Source organism: Phyllobates terribilis, unplaced genomic scaffold (genome assembly GCF_046119375.1).
Source record: "Phyllobates terribilis strain yellow unplaced genomic scaffold, ASM4611937v1 Scaffold_3__8_contigs__length_932513732, whole genome shotgun sequence".
NCBI lineage: Eukaryota > Metazoa > Chordata > Amphibia > Anura > Dendrobatidae > Phyllobates > Phyllobates terribilis.
In genome coordinates this window covers 320022858-320045542 of record NW_027362763.1, presented here as the reverse complement: position 1 = coordinate 320045542, position 22685 = coordinate 320022858, and positions in this window count along the sequence as shown.

The following is a 22685-nucleotide window of genomic DNA, read 5'->3' as shown; positions in this document are numbered from 1 at the left end:
CGCCCTCTCTCAGCACTGCAGCCAGTCCTCGGTCCTGCAGTTGTGGTCATGTAAAAGATTGTTTCCTCCTATACATGACAAAGCTAACAGGTTGAACTCCACCATCTCCAATCTGTTGGCCATGGAACTGGTGGTGTCAAGCCCGAATTTTTTTTAAATCAAAATTGGTTTTCTTACAACTGTGGTATATAAAGCAGGCAACAGTTCATCTTTTAATTCCTTGGTGCTGATATTGTTCTCCATACAGGGGTACACATTAGTGATGAGCGAGCACTAAATGTGCTCAACTTAGTGGTTTAGCGGTTTCTCAAAACCTACCCAGATCTGCCAGAGCTGTTTGTGAAAGTATGCCATGTGTGTGCCCATTTCCGAAAGTCACCTACAGCTTCTGCCACCATGGCAGTGCTTCAGCAGTGTTTGCAGCTTCCAACTCACCGACTGGTGTGCGACGTGACCACACGTTGGAAATCAACGTTGCAGATGTTGGGAAGGATTTGTGAGCAGCAGAGGGCAGTTGTTGAGTACCAGCTTCAACACGCCCGTTGGAATTCAGGTCCGCCTCCGCACATAAGAGCTGATGAATGGGAATGGATGTCTGACATCTGTGTCAACCTCCAAAACTTTGAGGACTCCTCCAAGATGGTGAGCGGCAATGAAGCCATAATTAGCATCACCATCCCGCTTCTCTATCTACTGAAACGCTCGCTGCTCACAATTAAAGAGGAGGCATTGCAGGCGTAGCATGGAACTATACAGGGTGATGCTACACAGCCCAGCTTCATTTCATCTCAGCGCGGATTGGGTGATAATGAGGATGAGGAGGAGAACATGGACAGTTGTCCTCTTGGTCAGGACAGGGAAGTCTTGGCTGTCTTGGAAGTCTTGATACCCCCTTTTTCAGTCTGTGGGAAAGCTGTATGAGTTTTGCTTAATGATGACCTTTAGTGGCCTAATAAACCATGGCTTTGCTTATGCACATTATTTCTCAAAATTCATTGCAGATCAGGCCATTGCCCAACTCTGTAGCCATGAAATTCAAGGCGTAAAGAAAGATCTTTGTGTGATGAAGCACAGTGTGAAATGTGAGCTTATGTTGGATGGTCTGCCATTGCTTATGGAACCAACTGCATTAGAGGACTTCCTGGGAGAAATGACAGCCAGAGTAGATTTCCCTCTATGCCAGTCCTTTCACTGACCTAAAGAATATGGCTGTGGTGAAATACAACTTTCACTGAGAAGCAGTGTCAGACTGAAGAATATTGGGCCCACCAGAGGACTTGATTCTGAGGGCCCACCTTTCTCCCCCACTCAAGAGCCCAAAAGCACTAATCATGATGAGTTATTAATAGTGTTGAGCGAACATGCTCGACACTGCTAGGTACTCGACCGAGCATCACGCTACTCGGGATGTTCGGCGAGCACCGAGCATTTCCGGGTTACTCGGGCGGGAGCTCGGGTCTCCGCCCTGCATGTTTGGCGCTCTTTACAGAGCCAATGAACATGCAGGGATTGCCAGCCAGTCACTGTAATGCTGCAGCCATGTTGGTTGTGGGCATTACAGTGATTGGCTGGCCGCACAGCGTCACCTCGAGTATTTAAAATGGGGCGCCGCCATCTTGGACACAGTCGCTCCAGATTAGACAGTGTAGGGACAGCGCTGCAGATTTAGGGAGAGATATAAACTGCGAAATAGTTAGTGTAGGGTCTGTAAAGGCTGCCAGAACAAACAAACAGTCCTTTTCAGGACTAATATCCATCCCAGATACCAGGCAGGCAGGCTGTATAGGAGACACAGTGGTTATACCACCAAACGCTGCATTACAGTCCTGTGTGCTCCTGTTGATGAAATTGCTGGACTTAGCACCAGGTGTCGGGGGCCAGGAAAAATCCTTTTTTTTTCATCTAAATCCTCCTTTTTTTTCCTCCTTCACACTGTACAAATACCCGTCTTATTAACCTTTTGGTGTGTCCCCCACCCCCCCCAAAAAAAGTATGTCTCTGATTTTTCAGACACAAATATAACTGTTGAAAATAGTCTGGTGTAGGCTAGAGAAACAGAAGTGTTGTTTTGCACTTCCACGGTTCAAACCTCTGTATTATCCATTTTGGGCCATTTGTATCTAAAAAAAAACAGTTTGAGTGTGTCGCTCACTGTTCAACCGCAAATATCTCTATTTAAAAAAGTGTCGTATACCCCAGTAAACAATAACTGTGGTTTTGCCATCCCACGGTAAAAAATCTCTATTATTCAGGTTTTGGTATTTTTTTCCGTAAAGAAAAACAATAGTGTCTCCTGACTGTTGTGACACAAAAATATATCTGTTGAAAATAGTCTTTTGTAGGCCCGACATCCCAGTGTGGTTTCGCAGTTCCACGGGTCAAATCGCTGTACTATCCAGTTTTGGGCCTTTGGTATCTAAAAAAAAAGCAGTTTGAGTGTGTCGCTCACTGTTCAGCCGCAAATATCTCTATTTAAAAAAGTGTGGTATACCCCAGTAAACAATAACTGTGGTTTTGCCATCCCATGGTAAAAAACCTCTATTATTCAGCTTTTGGTAGTTTTTTCTGTAAAGAAAAACAGTAGTGTCTCCTGACTGTTGTGACACAAAAATATATCTGTTGAAAATAGTCTTGTGTAGGCCCGACATCCCAGTGTGGTTTCGCAGTTCCACGGGTCAAATCGCTGTACTATCCAGTTTTGGGCCTTTAGTATCTAAAAAAAAAAGCAGTTTGAGTGTGTCGCTCACTGTTCAGCCGCAAATATCTCTATTTAAAAAAGTGTGGTATACCCCAGTAAACAATAACTGTGGTTTTGCCATCCCACGGTACAAAATCTCTATTATTCAGCTTTTGGTAGTTTTTTCCGTAAAGAAAAACAGTAGTGTCTCCTGACTGTTGTGACACAAAAATATATCTGTTGAAAATAGTCTTGTGTAGGCCCGACATCCCAGTGTGTTTTTGCAGTTCCACGGGTCAAATCGCTGTACTATCCAGTTTTGGGCCTTTGGTATCTAAAAAAAAAGCAGTTTGAGTGTGTCGCTCACTGTTCAGCTGCAAATATCTCTATTTAAAAAAGTGTGGTATACCCCAGTAAACAATAACTGTGGTTTTGCCATCCCACGGTAAAAAATCTCTATTATTCAGCTTTTGGTAGTTTTTTCCGTAAAGAAAAACAGTAGTGTCTCCTGACTGTTGTGACACAAAAATATATCTGTTGAAAATAGTCTTGTGTAGGCTCGACATCCCAGTGTGGTTTCGCAATTCCACGGGTCAAATCGCTGTACTATCCAGTTTTGGGCCTTTGGTATCTAAAAAAAAACAGTTTGAGTGTGTCGCTCACTGTTCAGCCGCAAATATCTCTAATTAAAAAAGTGTGGTATACCCCAGTAAACAATAACTATGGTTTTGCCATCCCACGGTAAAAAATCTCTATTATTCAGCTTTTGGTAGTTTTTTCTGTAAAGAAAAAGAGTAGTGTCTCCTGACTGTTGTGACACAAAAATATATCTGTTGAAAATAGTCTTGTGTAGGCCCGACATCCCAGTGCGGTTTCGCAGTTCCACGGGTCAAATCGCTGTACTATCCAGTTTTGGGCCTTTGGTATTTTAAAAAAAAGCAGTTTGAGTGTGTCGCTCACTGTTCAGCCGCAAATATCTCTATTTAAAAAAGTGTGGTATACCCCAGTAAACAATAACTGTGGTTTTGCCATCCCATGGTAAAAAATCTCTATTATTCAGGTTTTGGTATTTTTTTCCGTAAAGAAAAACAGTAGTGTCTCCTGACTGTTGTGACACAAAAATATATCTGTTGAAAATAGTCTTGTGTAGGCCCGACATCCCAGTGTGGTTTCGCAGTTCCACGGGTCAAATCGCTGTACTATCCAGTTTTGGGCCTTTGGTATCTAAAAAAAAAGCAGTTTGAGTGTGTCGCTCACTGTTCAGCCGCAAATATCTCTATTTAAAAAAGTGTGGTATACCCCAGTAAACAATAACTGTGGTTTTCCTCTTCCACGGTTCTAATCTACTCTTTATTACCCTTTTTCCATTGATAGTGCAAGTGTAAGCTATTTTACTTCATTTACAATGGGCAAGGCGCGTGGCAAGGGACGTGGAAGTGGACGTTCTGGTGATGGTTCGTGCAGAGGACGGGGCCGTGGCCAAGGTGAAAATGTGCCACAACCAACAGCCACATCTTCTCGCTCCCACTTCTTGACCGAATTACTAGGGAAGCACAGAACAACACCAGTATTGAGAACTGATCAGTGTGAACAGGTTATTAATTGGATAGCAGATAATACTTCCAGTTACCTCCGGTCTGTCTTCCACACGGTCAACTCTTAGTAGCCGTGAGTCTCGACCGCATACTCCTCCTCACCCTGATGCTCCTTCCTCCCACCATGCCGAGTGTCATCAGACAGCAAGTGATCCCACACTTGGACACTCTGAAGAGCTGTTCACTGGTCCATTTCCATATTTGGGCCCCTCGCCTGATACGCTTGAAGTGGTGGAAGAGGAGATCCCATTTTGCGATGCCCAAATATTTGAACAGCCACGGCCACAGGAAGTCGACATTGGCAATCTGTCACAAGAGGTGGACGATGACGAGACACAATTGCCAGGAAGTGAGGAGGAGGATCGTGGTGCGCAAGTGGAAGAGGAGGAGGTGGTGGATGATCTAGTAACTGACCCAACGTGGAAGGAGGACATGCAGAGTGAGGCCAGCAGCACACAGGGGGAGGGAGGCAGAGTACCCCAACAGGCAGGAAGAAGCAGTGTGGTGGCCGCAGACAGAAGGCAGGCAACCGTTCCCCGTAACACCAACACGAGGGACATTGCCAGTACAAGCGGTAGGTCTTACAGAGTCTGGAATTTTTTTAAAGACTCTGCCGATAACCCCAAAAAGGCCATATGTTCCACCTGCCATGCCAGCATCAGCAGGGGTGACAAAACTACCAGCCTGACCACCACCAGCATGATCAGGCACAAGGCAGCAAAGCACCCGACTTTGTGGGGCGAAACCAAGGGTCCACGACCAGTGTCAGCGGGTGTCACCACTGCTTCTTCCACTGTTGTGCGTGCAATAGAACTCCCTGTTGTGTGTGCAAGGCAATCCCCTGTCCATACTGCATGTAAAGATGCCCCCTCCTCTCAGTCTTCACTTGTTATGGCAGTTTCTCAAGAAACAGCATCAACGTCCACGTCCACGTCCCACCTTAGCGTTCAATTGTCCATATCCCAGACCTTTGAACGAAAGCGGAAATTCGCAGCTAACGCCCCACAGGCCACAGTCCTAAATTCGCACATTTCACGACTGCTTGCATTGGAAATGCTGCCTTTTAGGCTGGTGGAGACGGAATCCTTCCGCAATCTTATGGCGGTGGCCGTCCTTCGGTACTCGGTCCCCAGCCGACACTATTTTGCCCGGTGTGCCATCCCCGCACTACACAAGCACGTGTCCCAAAGCATCTGCCGTGCCCTCAACAACGCAGTTACTGGGAGAGTCCACCTGACAACGGACACGTGGACAAGTGCTTGTGTCCAGGGACGGTACATCTCTCTGACGGCACACTGGGTAAACATAGTGGAAGCCGGGACCCAGTCGGACCTTGGGACGGAACACATCCTCCCCACACCGAGGATTGCGGGCCCTATGTCAGTCAGAGTTGCCCCCACAGTGTACAGCTCCTGCGCATCCTCCTCCTCCTCATGTTCAGCCTCCATCTCAGATATCACCACATCAGTTACAAGCTGGAAGCATTGCAGTACTGCCTCCGCCAAGCGGCAACAGGCTGTGCTGAAACTCATAAGCTTAGGTGATAAACCTCACACTGCTTGTGAGTTGTGGACAGCTGTGAAAGAGCAGGCAGATCTGTGGCTGAGACCGCTGAACCTACATCCCGGCAACGTTCTGGGACAGTTTTCTGACACCCGCCCAGCTTACAGGCCCTGAGGCGTGGGGTACTCTCACAAGAAGTTGCAAGTTTCAAAAGATGGTGAGGGAGCACCTTGCCGATCGTACCAGCATCCTCCGTGATTCCTCTGTGCCTTTTAAGTATTGGGTATCCAAGCTGGACACTTGGAATGAACTCGCTCTGTACGCCTTGGAGGTCCTGGCCTGCCCTGCCGCTAGCGTGTTATCGGAGCGTGTTTTTAGTGCCGCTGGGGGAATTATAACTGATAAGCGCACTCACCTGTCAACTGACAATGCTGACAAGCTGACCCTTATCAAAATGAACAAGGGCTGGATTGGGCAAGACTTCTCATCACCACCAAATGACAGCAGAGTAACATAAAGTCAAATCCACTGTGTTATTTCGGGAGGTGTATTCACATGCACCGCTTCACACCCACACATGGGTATACGCTTCCTCGTTTCGGCTGTTTAATCTTCTTCTCCTTATCCTCAGCCTCCACCACCACTATACCACCAGGGTGCCAGCATTGCAAGTTCCTCCGTCCTTATTTTTGTCAGCTTTTGCTTGCAAGGCATAAGCAAATACTATGGGACACCCACTCCCCAATAATGGGACTTATGTTTGTAATATGCTGTACTGCATGGCTCTTGTAAGGGGCATTGCAAGTTGCTCCATCCTAATTTTTGGCAGCTTTTGCTGGGAAAGCATAAGCAAATACTATGGGACACCCACTCCCCAATAATGGGACTTATGTTTGTAATATGCTGTACTGCATGGCTCTTGTAAGGGGCATTGCACGTTGCTCCGTCCTAATTTTTGGCAGCTTTTGCTGGGAAAGCATAAGCAAATACTATGGGACACCCACTCCCCAATAATGGGACTTATGTTTGTAATATGCTGTACTGCATGGCTCTTGTAAGGGGCATTGCAAGTTGCTCCGTCCTAATTTTTGGCAGCTATTGCTGGGAAAGCATAAGCAAATACTATGGGAAACCCACTCCCCAATAATGGGACTTATGTTTGTAATATGCTGTACTGCATGGCTCTTGTAAGGGGCATTGCAAGTTGCTCCGTCCTAATTTTTGGCAGCTTTTGCTTGGAAAGCATAAGCAAATACCATGGGACACCCACTCCCAAATAATGGGACTTATGTTTGTAATATGCTGTACTGCATGTGACGTGCCCCCTGGGCCGTGTGTACACGTGTGTGGGATACCCGGTGCCGGGTCTCTGGGGTCTGTAGTCTCTGTGGCGGTGACCCGGTCCCGTGGCTCAGGCTGGTCAAACCAGTGGCAGTCTTTCTTAGGGTTTGAGGTTAATTGTCCGACTGCGCCACCCGTGGATTGCGGTCAGGGAGTACCACCGCTGCGAGGCAGACCGCTGAGGCTGGTGTTGTGTGCGCAGCATAGAATGGGATAACTCCCCTCGGGAGGAGTATAGCCTCAGGGCAGTGAGTGTGGATGATGGGGGTGATGGTGCACGAGCGCAGCAGGAATGACTCAGAGTCTTTGCAGTGCAGTTCAGGGTCTTTACTGATGATTATAAGGTAGACCCTCCCGGGAGTACTGGCTAGCATAAGAGGCCTGGTCAGTCTGTGAGCAAGCAGGAGTTCCCCTGGCCAGGTGGAGTTGTAGGCCTCCCCGTCTGTCTGCACTCTTCCTGGCTACCTTGCTGTAAGCGGGTAGAAGTAGCCCACGTCCCTGAGTGTACCGTGTAGTGCTCACCCGCATGGCTGGTGACTTAGGGCCTTCTGTTAGCCTCCGCTCTACGACGGCGGTGCTGGTCCCTTGCTTGTGACTGAGCCTCCGGGCTTCTATGGCCAGAGGACCTGAAATCCCCTGCCGGCTGGTTTCTGCTGCTGGATATATAAGTCCTCACAGCTGCGGACTCCTGTGTCCGGTTCCTATTGTCTTCTGCCAGGGCGAGCTCTGCTCAGCTTCCAGCCCCTGGTCTTTAGCTCCTAGCTCCTACAGAGCTCCTTGCTGTTACTTTCCCTTGCTCTCACTCTGACTCTGACTGTTCTCTGACTCACTCAATCCCGCCCCAGATCCAGTTTATAAGGGCAGAATTCTCCCCTCCCAGGATTGGGGCAGGAGGATGTTGCATGTTTAAGGGATCTTTACCAGGAAACCTCCCACTTGCTCTCCGACGTAATATCTCTATTACTGTGGTGACCAGACCCCTGGGGTGCCACACATGGCTCTTGTAAGGGGCATTGCAGTTCCTCATAATTTTTGGAAAGCCTTCCATTCACTGCTTAGGCCAACAGTGCACGGGAGACCCAGTTGCTATAAATGGAAAAAAAGGTTTAGTTATCGCCCTCTGACCTCCATGTCATTTCCAAGGGGCATTGGAGTGGCTCGAAATTTTTGGAAGGCATTGCACTCACTGTATGCCCTATAACTGTGTAGCCGAACCGCTCCTTTTGTTACAGAAACATATCCTACAAGACATATCTGGTTGACTGGCCTGATATTGATGTGAATGGTCCCTGTTCCTCCTGCTCTTTCTCCTTTGACACTACCTCATCCATCATTTATCACCTGAAGCTTTGTTTTAACGGGAGTCATAGAACTTGGATAGTAGCAGGAAAACATCCAGCAATCCTCGGAGGAGGTAGGATATGCGCCAAAACGCTGACCACCTCAGGCCTAGCCGCTACTACATACATGCGCTTGCATTACAACAAAACAAAGCAGATGCTAACTTCTATCATCCTCATCATGCTCCTCACCTTGGCACTCTCAACTCCCCTGATGGAGAAGCCTGGGCCCACCGGAGGAGTCTGATAGTCCGGTGGGCTCGGCCAATGCTGCCCTAAAGCAGGCCAGGCTAAGAAAAGTGTGGGAAAGGTTACCGGGACAAATAGGGGTGGCTGGGGACCGAGTATGGACACGCGGCCAACCCCTGGAGACTTGGGAGCAACCGGGGACACCCGGCCACCAGGCAGCTGGGGACTGAGTATGGATACCAGGCCGCCGACACAGCCATGGTGTGGTGGCCAGATTCTGCCTCCACATGCCTAAAAGACCCAATTTAAAGTGCAAGCAAGCAAGCAGTATGGTATTGCAGCCTGGGGGTGGGTGGGTGGCAGGCTGCATACTTGCGCTTGCATTGCAAGGAATGGGAGAGGTACAATTGAACACTGCCCTGGGACAAGGACTTGCATGGGGATAGTTGCAAGTCTGCAACGACAGGTGCAAGGTGGGAGGCATCTTCGCATGTACCATGAACAGGGGTTTGGCATGCACACACTACAGCGGAATAGGCTCTCCTTCCCACTAAATGCACTGGGGAGGGCACAGGTAATGTTTTGGTATACGCGCTTAATCTTATGTATAAGGCACACCAGGACAAATATGGGCGGCTGGGGACTGAGTATGGATACCTCGCTGCCGAAGCAGCCATGAGGTAGTGGCCAGCTTCGGCCTCCTCCAAACTAAAAGGCCCCATTTCAAGTGCAAGCTAGCAGTATGGAATTGCAGTCTGGGGGTGGGTGGGTGGCAGGCTGCACACTTACATTGCATTAAAAGAAAACAAAGCAGATGCTAACTTCTGTCATCATCATCATGCTCCTCACCTTGGCACTCTCAACTCCACCGATGGAGAAGTCAGGGCCCACCGGAGGAGTCTGGTTCTCTGGTGGGCTCGTCCAATGCTGCCTAAAGCAGGCCGGGCTAAGAAAAGTGTGTGGGGGGATGTTCCAAGGAGAAATAGGGGCGGCTGGGGACCGTTTATGGACACCCGGCTGCCCCCAGGCGGCTGGGGACCGTGTGTGGACACCCGGCTGCGGGGCGGCTGGGGACCGAGTATGGACACCCGGCCGCCGGGCGGCTGGGGACTGAGTATGGATTCCAGGCCGCCAACACAGCCATGATGTGGTGGCCAGATTCCGCCTCCACATGCCTAAAAGGCCCAATTTCAAGTTCAAGCAAGCAAGCAGTATGGTATTGCAGCCTGGGGGTGGGTGGGTGGCAGGCTGCATACTTGAGCTTGTATTGCAAGGAATGGGGGAGGTACAATTGAACACTGCCCTGGGACTAGAACTTGCATGGGGATAGTTGCAAGTCTGCATCTTCTGATGCGGTAAGGATCACTTATGATGGGCACACTTTTAGACAGTGACCTGGGAGTCAGAGATGCTTCCAGGGGTCTTCCCCATGCTGTTCCCTTGTCTTTTCAGCACTTTATGCATGTGTCACACAGCACATGGCCAGATAAGGTTGTAAAATGTTAAAATGACATTTCACGGTGAATGCATTTGTCATAGTTGAAAGCAATACAAAAGTGCAAAAACGCATAAAAAATGCTACTTGTGAACATAGCCGAAGGTGTGGAGGAGTATTTTTGTTTTTGGTCATTTATTTTAACTTATACACAAGTCTTTACCCTGGAAAGGATGTTCCTTAACATATTTCACAGGAAAAAAGTTTCACTTTCGTTTTTGAACGTTTTATTGTGAGCCTGTAAAAGTGGCTTAATACCTCTGACCACGTTGTTAACAGCAGTGACCTGGGGGTCAGAAATGCTTCCTGGGGCGATCCCCATGCTGTCCGCATGTCATTTGAGCACTGTCACTATCGTTTTGGGCACTTGTTAGGCTTTCTACAGACTGCCGGAGGTGCCACCGCAAAAATGCTCAAGTCTCCCATAGACTAACATTGGGCTTGTTGCTCGGGTCGAGCACCCGAGTATCACGGCGAGCTCGGCCCGAGCTTCGAGCATCCGAGCATTTTAGTGCTCGCTCAACACTAGTTATTAAGAATCTTATCTCATAATTAACTGTGTCACTGCAGGATATAATATTTTACAACTGCCTGAACACATTTTACAATGTTTTAATAGTACTTTTAATTTTAAGACCATTGTCATTTTATGGGCATTAGCAATTTATTGGCAATCATAATTTTGCACTTAGCAGAAATGTGTATTTTTGTGCCTGTGTCAAGTTCATGTCATTTATATGGTTGTTTTATATGATATCATTGCTTAGAGGGCAGGGGGCAAATACGTTAAACATGACGATCAATGGAAAACAACTAATGTATCTTAAATGGACTAATCAGCACATTGAATCTTTAGTGATTTCAAAGTTATGATGTTTCATTACATTAACATGCAAAAACATACCACAAGCTGTGCCCAGCAGAACTTAAAGGAAAATGTGAGTGCTATCAAAAGTGTAACTCTTGGAACTCAAGTGAAACTTTGTAGCAGGACCCCCTATCTACAATTTTTATAATAGTGCCTTTTATTATGCTTGCTTATATAGCGCCATCATGTTTCACACTGCTTTACAAACATTATCATCCCTGTCCCCATTGGGGCTCACAATCTAAATTTCCCATCAGTATGTCTTTAGAGTGTCAGATGAAACCACAGAACTCAAAGAAAACCCATGCAAATACTGGGAGAATGTACAAACTCCTTGCAGATAGTGTCCTTGGTGTGATTTGAACCAAGAACCCCAGTGGTGCAAGGCTACAGTGCTAACCACTAATCTATCATGCTAACCCTTATGATCTTCCCTTGCGCCAAGGATAGACTACGGTTTAAAATGAGATTGCTGCTTACATTTTCTACTAAGTATGTGCGATCTAATGATGGCAGTTCTGGGCTGAATGTGCCGGCCTACGTCAGATTGCAGAGGATGGTATCTGTCTTTCCTTTGTACTGGACCCAAACAATATATTTGTGCAGCAAGATTTACTTCTCTTGTCTTTTTTCGGTGCTGCTGAGGTCTTCGCTACAGTATTATAGGACTATTGTCCTTTTCTCAAGCATGACTACTTCTACAGCAATGTTGTCGTCTTTTTTTTGCTTGCACTCAGTAGAGAAGCATCACAGGCATAAGTGTAATGAATGATAAAACTATTTCTTTATTTTACTTATGAGGAGGTTTGACTCACAGTCTCTGGAATGTCAAGTGCTCCTTTCTCTGTTTCTTCCTCTGTCTGTAGCCAAACACGGCACCGTATCTGCTTCAATCATCTGCTTAGTCCAGACCCCATCTGTAGAGCTCAGCCTACATCGTCATTACTCAGTCTTCTCACTGGACTCGCACATTGAGTACACTACTTTGCCACTTTCTTTCTGACCTAATCTTGGAGCCAAATCAATCCCTTACTTTTGGATACATTCATGTTAGAGAATTGGGACAATTATGCTAATGACTCTCAGCTCAAACTCTATTAGGCCTCATTCACATGTACCTGTCTCTAGCACATGTGGTGACAGTTTTCACACGTACTGGAGACACATACACACATAGACCCATTCAAAAGAATGGGTCTACATCCATGGAAAAACACACTGACATGTCCATTTTTGCACACTGCACAGCCACAAAACATCCCATACACATGCACACTGATGACACATGGATTATATCCATGTGTCATCAGTGTGACACGTACCGGCGCCTGGGAAACAACGGTACAGTGCTTGAGGCAACTCTCATCATTGTCCCCTGCTTGCGCTGCGATCAGCGCGAGCAAGGGACAGTGTTGAGAGTTGTATTCAGCCCCCACTGTCTCCAACAAGTGTAAAAATTAGAATGAAATAAAAAACAAATTATACTCACCTTTACACCTAATTCCTTGAAGCCATTGTCCCCTGTAAACAAACCAATACTAAAAAAATACAATATCCCTCACCTGTCCGAAGTGTAAATAATCCAGTGTCCTATGCCGTAATTCATCTGTGCGACATTTCTTCATCAGTGTGTGCAGTGACTTGAGGCGACCACTCACGCTGAGGAGCAAGGGAGAATGACTCAATGCAGCGAGTGGGCCCCTGAACTGCGCTGAACTCACTGAGCGATGTCCTGTCACTCACTCAGCTCAGCACAGCTTAGGGGCTCTTTCACTGCATCAAGTTATTCTCCCCTGCTCCTCAGTGTGTGCAGTCACCTCAAGCCACCGCACACGCTGATGAAGAAATGTTGCACAGATGGATTATGGGTGTGGAACACTGGATTCTTTACACTTCAGACAGGTGAGGAATATTGTGGCTTTTTATTATTGGTTTGTTTACAGGAGACAATGGCTTCAGGGAATTAGGCATAATGGTGAGTATATTGAGTTTTTTATTTTATGCTTAATTTTACACTTGTTGTAGTCAGCGGGGGCTGAATAAAACTCTGATCGCAGCACAAGCAGGGGACAATAATGAGAGCAGCTTCCAGCAGCCAGCGCGGGAGAACAGCGCAAACTGTACCACTGTTTCCCAGGTGCCGGTATGTGTGATACTGATGTGGCACACGGTTGCCTCATGTATGCCACAGAGTTACACATGGACACACGGACACTGATATCTCTGGTACTGGTTTTTCCAGTACCGGAAATATCAGGATGTGTGAAAGAGACCTTGGAGTTTGAGCCGAGTGTCATCTGAGTGTGATCCGGTTATCTGACAAGAGAGAATCGCAAAAGAATACGACCATATCAACCCAGGGTTGTAATAAAAATTAACTTTTATTCATAAATAGTATAAAAAGTTACTACATAGTCAGTATAGGGCACAGTACAGAAATACGAAAAGACATATAACATGTAGAAAAAACCGTCTCACTGAAGGGACGATGTGGTCCACAACTAACGAAGGGGGGGCCTCAGCACCACAGCAAAAACATATATATATCTAGTCCTTCATCTGTAATGTCAATAAAGAGGACTATCGGATAGCCACAGAGAAATACCCATAATAATATCCATATGGTAATGCATGTCACAAGCAGTATTAGAGTACTTGAAGATTTCCTCAGGGGGGACTCATAATCAGTACTATCTGAATGCCATATGTGGGCTACTAGACTGTGCTTTTCATCATATCAGATGCACAGTATGAAAATAGGTAGATGTAAAGTTGAATAAAGGCAAATACTGCATAATATCAAGAAGGTTACCTGGACTACAAGCTGTAATGTCGGGGCTCCCCCACGTGGACCGCTCGCCCACCCCAACGCACGTTTCGGCGTTTGCCTTCTTCAGGGGGCGTCAACTTCCTCCGGGGGAGTATGGACTTAAGTACCATGCTGGCCAATCAGATGGAGGGGGTGGACCCGTAGTGACGCGCGTAGCGTCCCCGCTGCTAAGCAACCAGTGACGCGGGCGTCATGCAAGGAATCACATGATGGTCACATGGACCCATGTGATGCAGGTCCTTGCATAAAGACGCCAGGCGGCACGGGGTACTCAGAAAGCGGCGACGCTCGCGCGTCAGGTCCTATTAGATTCTTCTTCTTTTTCTTCAAGTATTTAACTATGTTCAAACGACCCAACCTTGATTTTCATCAGTAGGTGCTAGCTATTTAGCAAGAGACATACCATCTTTAATATGCACCGATTGAGAAACTTACATTGGATAAGAGAGAATCGCAGCAAAGGTGCAGAGAAGATGGAGAACAAAATTTCTCCATTCTCTCCATTGTCTCTGTGAGCATACATCGGATTGCACTCGGATGATGTCCGAGTGCAGTCCGATGTTTCACACGCACCCATAGACTTTTATGCGTGGGCATGATCCAAACATATCGGAGCTACATGCAGCATGCTGCGATTGTTTTCTCAAGCCGAACTGGCATGAGAAAAAAATTGCAGATCTGCATTGCCCATAGTATAACATTGGGCAAAGTGATATCCACCTGTCCCCCCCGCTATTCCCCGGCCTTTCCTCTGTGTCAATCTCTTCACTGGCTCCCCATTGCCCAGAGACTCCAGTTCAAAACCCTAACCATGACATACAAAGCCATTCAAAACCTGTCTCCTCCATATATCTCTGACCTAGTCTCCCGCTACATATCCGCACGCAACCTCCGATCCTCACAAGATCTCCTTCTCTACTCCCCTCTAATCTCCTCCTCCCACAATCCCATACAAGATTTCTCCCGTACGTCTCCCCTACTCTGGAACGCTCTACCCCAACACATCAGACTCTCGTCGACCGTGGAAACCTTCAAAAAGAGCCTGAAGACCCACCTCTTCCGACAAGCCTACAACCTGCAGTAACCACCGCTCCACAAATAATGCTGCACGACCAGCTCTACCCTCACCTACTGTATCCTCACCCATTCCTTGTAGACTATGAGCCCTCGTGGGCAGGGTCCTCGCTCCTCCTGTACCAGTCGCCGTCACATTGTGTTCAAGATTATTGTAATTGTTCTTGTATGTATACCCCTTCTTCACATGTTAAGTGCCATGGAATAAATGGCGCTATAATAATAAATAATAATAATAATAATAATAATAATAATAAAACATCGGATAGTACTCGGACGTGTTTTACAGCAGTGTGAGCGAGCCCTTAAAGTGTGCTCTTCACATAACATTTAGGCGCAACACCTATGCTACCCCATTTATAGTTGTCACTCAGGGTTTCCCAGTATGATTAATTAAAAACAAGTAATAAATATCTCCTTTCTAAAGGGACAGGCCCTATATTTTTCCCGCCTGACCCAGGTGCCCTGGTCAAAGCCAGTGTTAGGAAACAAAGGATGGTTATTAATGGAACACACTAAGACTGGGTCACAGTTAACAGTGGGGTACCTCAGGGGTCAGTATTGGGCCCGCTTCTTTTTAACATATTTATTAATGACTTTGTAGGGGGCATACAGACTAGTATTTCAAGATTTGCAGATGACACTAAACTCTGCAGGGTAATCAATACAGAGGAGGACAATTTTATATTACAGGAGGATCTATGTAAACTAGAAGCTTGGGCTGATAAATGGCCAATGAGCTTTAATGGGGATAAATGTAAGGTAATGCACTTGGGCAGAGGAAATAAAATGTATAATTATATGCTTAATTGTAAAACACTGGGCAAGCACTAAAATACTCGGGTGCTCGAAGCTCGGGTCGAGCACATTGGAATACTCGGGTGCTCGACCCGAGCAACGAGCCCAATGTAAGTCTATGGGAAACGCGAGCATTTTTCTGGCAGTCCCCCCCTGCGGTCTGCAGAAGGTCAAAAATTGCCCAAATCGATGGGAACAGTGCTCAATTAAACGTCAGGCAGGCAGAATATATAGGCAGACAGGCAGACAGGGTATATAGGAGGGTGCATGAAAAACATAGCCGGGCACTCAGAACACACTAGTGCCCTCCGATTTTCATGCACCTGTCTCTTTAAAAAAGCCAGCCGGTAATTCAGCAACGGCATGCACCGGTACCCGACAATTTAGAACAGAAAGAATAGAGCATCACACATAGATTAGATAGATAGAAACATGTCAGTCACATATATAAGTACAGTGACAGTGTTGTCATTTAGTGTTAAAATAAAGGATTTATTTAAAAAAAAAATTGGTGTGGGGTTCCCCGTAATTTTAGTCTCTAGTGGAGGTTAAGCAGACGGCTGGGGCAGATGTTTGAAGCCTGGGAAGGGGGTAATATCCACAGAGCTTACCAGGCTACTAATATCAGCCCCCAGCTGAATACCTAGCCTTTACTAGCTATTAAAATGGGGGACCCAAAAAAAAAATGACGTGGGGTCCCCCCTATTTTAATAGCTAGCAAAGGCTAGGCCGACAGCTGGGGGCTGATATTAATAGCCCAGGAAGGGTGCCATGAATATTGGCCCCCACCCAGGCTAGAAACACCAGCCGTCAGCCACCCCAGAAATGGCGCATCCATAGGATGTGCCAATTCTGGCACTTAGCCTCGCTCTTCCCACTGCCCTGTAGCGGTGGCAGTGGGGTAATAGGACTGGGGTTGATGTCAGCTTATAATGCCAGCTGACATCAAGCCCAGGTTAGTAATGGAGAGGTGTCTATAAGACGCCCCCATTACTAACCCCATAGTGAAAGTTAAAAAAACACCAACACCCAGAATAAAATTATTTAATTGAAATAAAGACACAATACTTTAATGTTCTAAATTAAACTCTACTTACCGTATCGCCCATTCCAGCTGAAGCCAACGATCTCCTGCAATAAAAGTAAAATAATAAACCAACCTCATCCTTACCTTTCCATGGTTCGCAGGACGGCTTCAGCTCTGCTACATTGACATGACAGGCTGGATCGCAGCAGAACGCTGCCATCCAGCTTGCCATGCCGCAGACACTGAGAAGCTCCTCAGTGAAGCTCCTCAGTGTCTGGCTGTGACGGCATCCAGATGAGCCGAGTTCATGTTCAATGAACTCAGCTCACCTCATGCACGTCACTGACAGCGTGGGAGAATTCTCCTGCGCATGCGGTGCCGGCAACTGACGTTACCGCTTGAGCAGGAGAATTCTCCCACGCTGGGATGGCATTGAGATGGCAGGCTGGATGGTAGCAGAACATGGTCCTCCAGCTTGTCATCCTTCAGAGACATTGCCTGAGCTCCCTGCTCTAAATAGCGCCAAACATGCAGGACGGGGTCCCGAGCTCCCGCCCGAGCATCGCGCAAGTACTCGGCGAGCTCCAAGCATCTCAAGTACTGAGATGCTCGGGCGAGTACCGAGCAGTGGCGAGCATGCTCGCTCATCACTACTCATGAGGAGAACATAATTTTACCTCTATGCAAGTCACTAGTGCGACCACACTTAGAATACTGTGTACAGTTCTGGTCTCCGGTGTATAAGAAAGACATAGCTGAACTAGAGCGGGAGCAGAGAACAGCGACCAAGATTATCAGAGGACTGGGGGGGTCTGCAATACCAAGACAGGTTATTATACTTGGGGTTATTTAGTATGGAAAAACGAAAGCATATGGGTGATCTCATTACTATGTACAAATATATGAGGGGACAGTACAAAGACCTTTCTACTGATCTTTTTACTCTGAGGCCTGAGACGGGGACAAGGGGGCATCTTCTACATCTGGAGGAAAGAAGGTTTAATCATAATCACAGACGCGGATTCTTTACTGTAAGAGCAGTGAGACTATGGAACTCTTTGCAATGAGTGATTCACTACTAAAATGTAAGAAGGGCATGGATGCCTTTCTTGAAAAGTATAATATTACAGGCTATATATACTAGATTCCTTGATAGGGCGTTGATCCAGGGAACTAGTCTGATTGCCGAATGGAGTCAGGAAGGAATTTTTTTCCCCAATGTGGAGCTTAGTGTTTGCCACATGGTTTTTTTGCCTTCCTCTGGATCAACATGTCAGTCTATGGGTTGAACTAAAAACTATGTTATAATCTCATAATAAACATACTTCACATCTGGCAGTAAAACACAAAGAAAAATAATCACATACGTACTCATATAAACATTAGCATAGTAGTAATTCATCATAATTAGTAATGCGAGCTGTCAAAACCCTGGCATTAAAAAGTGATTATACATTTGTCACTTATAGCCACCCTACCTGGTGCCTTCCATTTGCTTCCTGCTGCCTCCTTTCCTCGTTCCATTACTCCTGCATCCAAGATGGCCACTGCGGTGGCATGGGGAACAAAATGGTAAGTCTGAACCACACATCTCCTGCCATTCCTGTGCTGTGGAGGACGGGTTCAGACCTATGCAACTGTGATCGCCATCTTAGAAGCAGAAGGACTGGATTGACGGTCTAAGTGGAGGAGGAAGCAGTAGGCAAGTGGAGGTCACCAGCTGGGATGACTATATATGAGAAAATGTTCAGTGTTCAGCATAAATGAGTACAGTAGACCACCAAAAAAAAAAATATTTTAATCTTTTACATTTTAAATATTACAAAAAGGAAAATGGGCCGATGCAAAGGTTTGGGCACCCTGCATGGTTAGTACCTAGTAGCATCCCCCTTTTGAAATTATCACAGCTTATAAACACTTTTTGTAGCCAGCCAAAAGTCTTTCAATTCTTGTTTGAGGGATTTTCATCCATTCTTCCTTGGAAAATTCTTCAAGTTCAGTGAGATTCCTGGGTCGTCTTGCATGCACTGCTATTTTGAGGTCTACCCACAAATTTTTAATGATGTTTAGATCAGGGGACTGTGAGGGCCTTTGTAAATCCTTCAGCTTGTGCCTTTTGAGGTGGTCTATTGTGGATTTTAACGTGTGTTTAGGATCATTATCCATTTGTAGAAGACATCCTTTTTCAACTTCAGGATTTTTACAGATGGTGTTATGTTTGCATCAAGAATTTGTTGAAATTTCATTGAATCCATTCTTCCCTCTATCTGTGAAATGTTCCCCATGCTACTGGCTGCAACACAACCCCAAAGGATGATTGATTCACCCCCATGCATAATGGTTGGCGAGATGTTCTTTTCCTTAAATTCTGTGCTCTTTTTTCTCCACACATACTTTTTGACCATTGTTGCCAAAGAGTTCTATTTTAACCTCATCGGTCCCCAGGACTTGTTTCCAAAATGCATCAGGCTTATTTAGTTGTTCTTTTGCATACTTCTGATGCTGAATTTTATGGTGAGGATGCAGGAGAGGTTTTCTTCTGATGACTCTTCCATGAAGGCCACATTTGTCTCTGAACAGTAAAACAATATACCACAACTCCAGAGTCTGCTAAATCTTTCTGAAAGGTTTTGCAGTCAAGTGAGGGTTCTGATTTGACTCTCTAGTAGTGATGAGCGAGCATGCTTGCTACTGCTTGGTGCTCGCCCGAGCATCTCACTGCTCGAGATGCTCGGCGCTCGCCGAGTATTTCCGGGTTGCTCGGGCGGGAACTCGGGACCCCTCCCTGCATGTTTGGCGCTCTTTAGAGAGCCAATGAACATGCAGGGATTGCCTGCCATGCACTGTAATGCCGTAGCCATGTTGGTTGTGGGCATTGCAGTGATTGCCTGGCCGCACAGCGTCATCAGGTCTATATCAGACCTGGCGCCGCCAGGCTCGTCACAGTCACTCCGGATCAGACAGTGTAAGGAGAGCTGCTGCTGTGTCAGGGAGAGATTTGATCGTGTATTAGGTAGCGTAGGGAGAAAAAACGTACATTACACATATCCATCTTAACAAACAGAACTTCTGAGGACTAATCCATCTGCAGAGATATCAGGCAGGCAGGGTGTATAGGCAGGCGGTGTATATAGCAGACTGCAGTGCATATAGCACAAGAGGCTCCATTCCAGTTCTGCCTTCTGCTGCTGTTAGAGATTTCTAGACAAAGCCGAGGTCTCATGGGCCAGGAATACTTTTCTTTGGATCTTAATCCTCATTATTTGCTTAAAAAGCAATCCAGAGAACACCATTTTTTCTGTGCCATTTGCTTGTTGGCACTGCAGAATACAGCCAGGTCCTTTCCATATTAGAGCGTTAGAAATCCAGCTATTTAAAACTGTGTTTTCTCCATCAAACGGATCACATATACGTTGTCAGAAAATACAGTCATTTCTGGCCTCCATTAAAAATTTCCTGTAGGGTGTCATTGAAGCAATTCACTGCAGTTTGCTGTTCAAACTACTTACCTACAGGCCAGGTATTTAAAACTCTGTTTTCTCCGTCAAACGGATCACATATACGTTGTCAGAAAATACTGCCATTTCTGGCCTCCATTAACAATTTCCTTTAGTGTGTCATTGAAGCAATTCACCGCAGTTTGCTGTTCAAACTACTTACCTACAGGCCAGGTATTTAAAACTCTGTTTTCTCTATCACACGGATCACATATAAGTTCGCTCCAAACTCAGTCATTTGTAGTGAGCGTGGAAGATACTGTCCTCCATTTAAAATGGGCAAGGCACGTGGCAAGGGACGGGGAACTGGCCGTGATGGTAATGGTGCAGGCCGAGGACAAGGCCGTGGGCAAGCTGAAATTGTGCCACAACAAACACCCACATCTTCTCGCCTGACCTTCCTGTCCCAATTTCTAGGGGACCGCAGCACACCACTATTGAACCCAGAGCAGTGTCAAAAGGATGTTGGTTCGATAGCGGATAATGCTTCCAGTCATTTAGCCACCACCAACACCACCCTGTCTTCCACACGGTCAAGTCTCAGTAGCCGTGAGTCTGGACCGCATATTCCCCACCCTGATCCTCCTTCCTCCCACCATGCCGAGTACCCAGAGACAACTGATCCCACACTAGGATACTCTGAAGAGCTGTTCAGTTTTCCATTTATAGATTCGGGCCTCTCGCCCGGTCCACTTGAAGCGGGGCAAGAAGAGATCGGGTGTAGCGATGCCCAAATATTTGAGCAGCTACGGTCACACGAAAGCAACGGTGGGAAAGTGTCATAAGAGGTGGACAATGATGAGACACAATTGCCAGAAAGTCAGTGGGAGGACCAGGGTGCGGAAGTGGAAGACGAGGTGGTGGATGATATAGTAACTGACCCAACCTAGCAGGAGGACATGCAGAGCGAGGACAGCAGCACACAGGGGGAGGGAGGCAGAGCACCCCAACAGGCAGGAAGAAGCAGTGTGGTGGCCGCAGACAGAAGGCAGGCAACCGTTCCCCGTAACACCAACACAAAGGAAGTTGCCAGTACAACTGTTAGGTCTTCCCGAGTCTGGTTGTTTTTTAAAGACTCTGCCGATAACTCTAAAAAGGCCATTTGCACCATCTGCCAGGCCAGCATCAGCAGGGGTGGCAAAACGACCAGCCTGACCACCACCAGCATGATCAGGCACATGGCAGCAAAGCACCCGACTTTGTGGGCCGAACCGCAGGGTCCAGGAACAGTGTCTGCAGGTGGCACCATTGCTTCTTCCGCTGTTGTGCATGCAAGCCAATCCCCTGTCCATGGTGCATGCGAAGACGGCTCCTGCCCTGCACCTGTCGTTGCACACTCTCAAGTAGCAGCATCAGGAAGCACATCCATGTCCTTGTCCCAGCAAAGCGTTCAGTTGTCCATACCCCAGTCCTTGGAACGCAAGCACAAATATGCAGCCACCGCTCCACAGGCCACACTACTAAATTCTCACATTTCACGACTGCTTGCGCTTGAAATGTTGCCTTTTAGGCTCGTGGATATGGAAGCATTCCGCAACCTGATGGCGGCGGCCGTCCCTCGGTACTCAGTCCCCAGCCGCCACTATTTCTCCTGGTGTGCCGTCCCCGCATTACACAAGCACGTGTCCCAAAACATTAACCGTGCTCTCAACAACGCAGTTACCGGTAAAGTCCACCTAACCACGGACACGTGGACAAGTGCTTGTGGGCAGGGACGGTACATCTCGCTGATAGCACACTGGGTTAACATAGTGGAAGCCGGGACCCAGTCGGACCTTGGGACCGAACACATCCTCCCGACACCAATGATTGCGGGCCCTAGGTCAATCAGGGTTGCCCCCATGGTCTACAACTCCTGCACCTCATCCTTCATCTCCGAAATGACCACATCAGTCACAAGCTGGAAGCACTACAGCACTGCCTCGGCCAAGCGGCAACAGGCTGTGCTGAAGCTAATATGATTAGGTGAAAAAACGCACAATGCTTGTGAGTTGTGGACAGCTGTGAAAGAGCAGGTAGATCTGTGTCTCACACCGCTGAACCTACAGCAAGGCATGGTCGTGTGTGACAATGGCCGGAACCTGGTGGCGGCTCTGAGGCGAGGTGAGCTCACACACGTACCATGCCTGGCCCATGTGCTTAACCTCATGGTTCAGTGGTTTCTCAAATCCTACCCGGAGCTTCCGGATCTGCTTGTTAAAGTACGCCGCCTGTGTGCCCATTTTAGAAAGTCAACTACAGCTTCCGCCGCCCTTGTAGTATTTCAGCAGTGTTTGCAGCTTCCGGCTCACAGACTGGTGTGCGATGTCCCGACGCGTTGGACCTCTACACTACAGATGTTGGGAAGGATTTGTGAGCAGAAGAGGGCAGTTGTTAAGTACCAGCATCAACAAGGCCGTCGGTATTCAGTTCAGACTCCACACATAAAACCTCAGGAGTGGACATGGATGA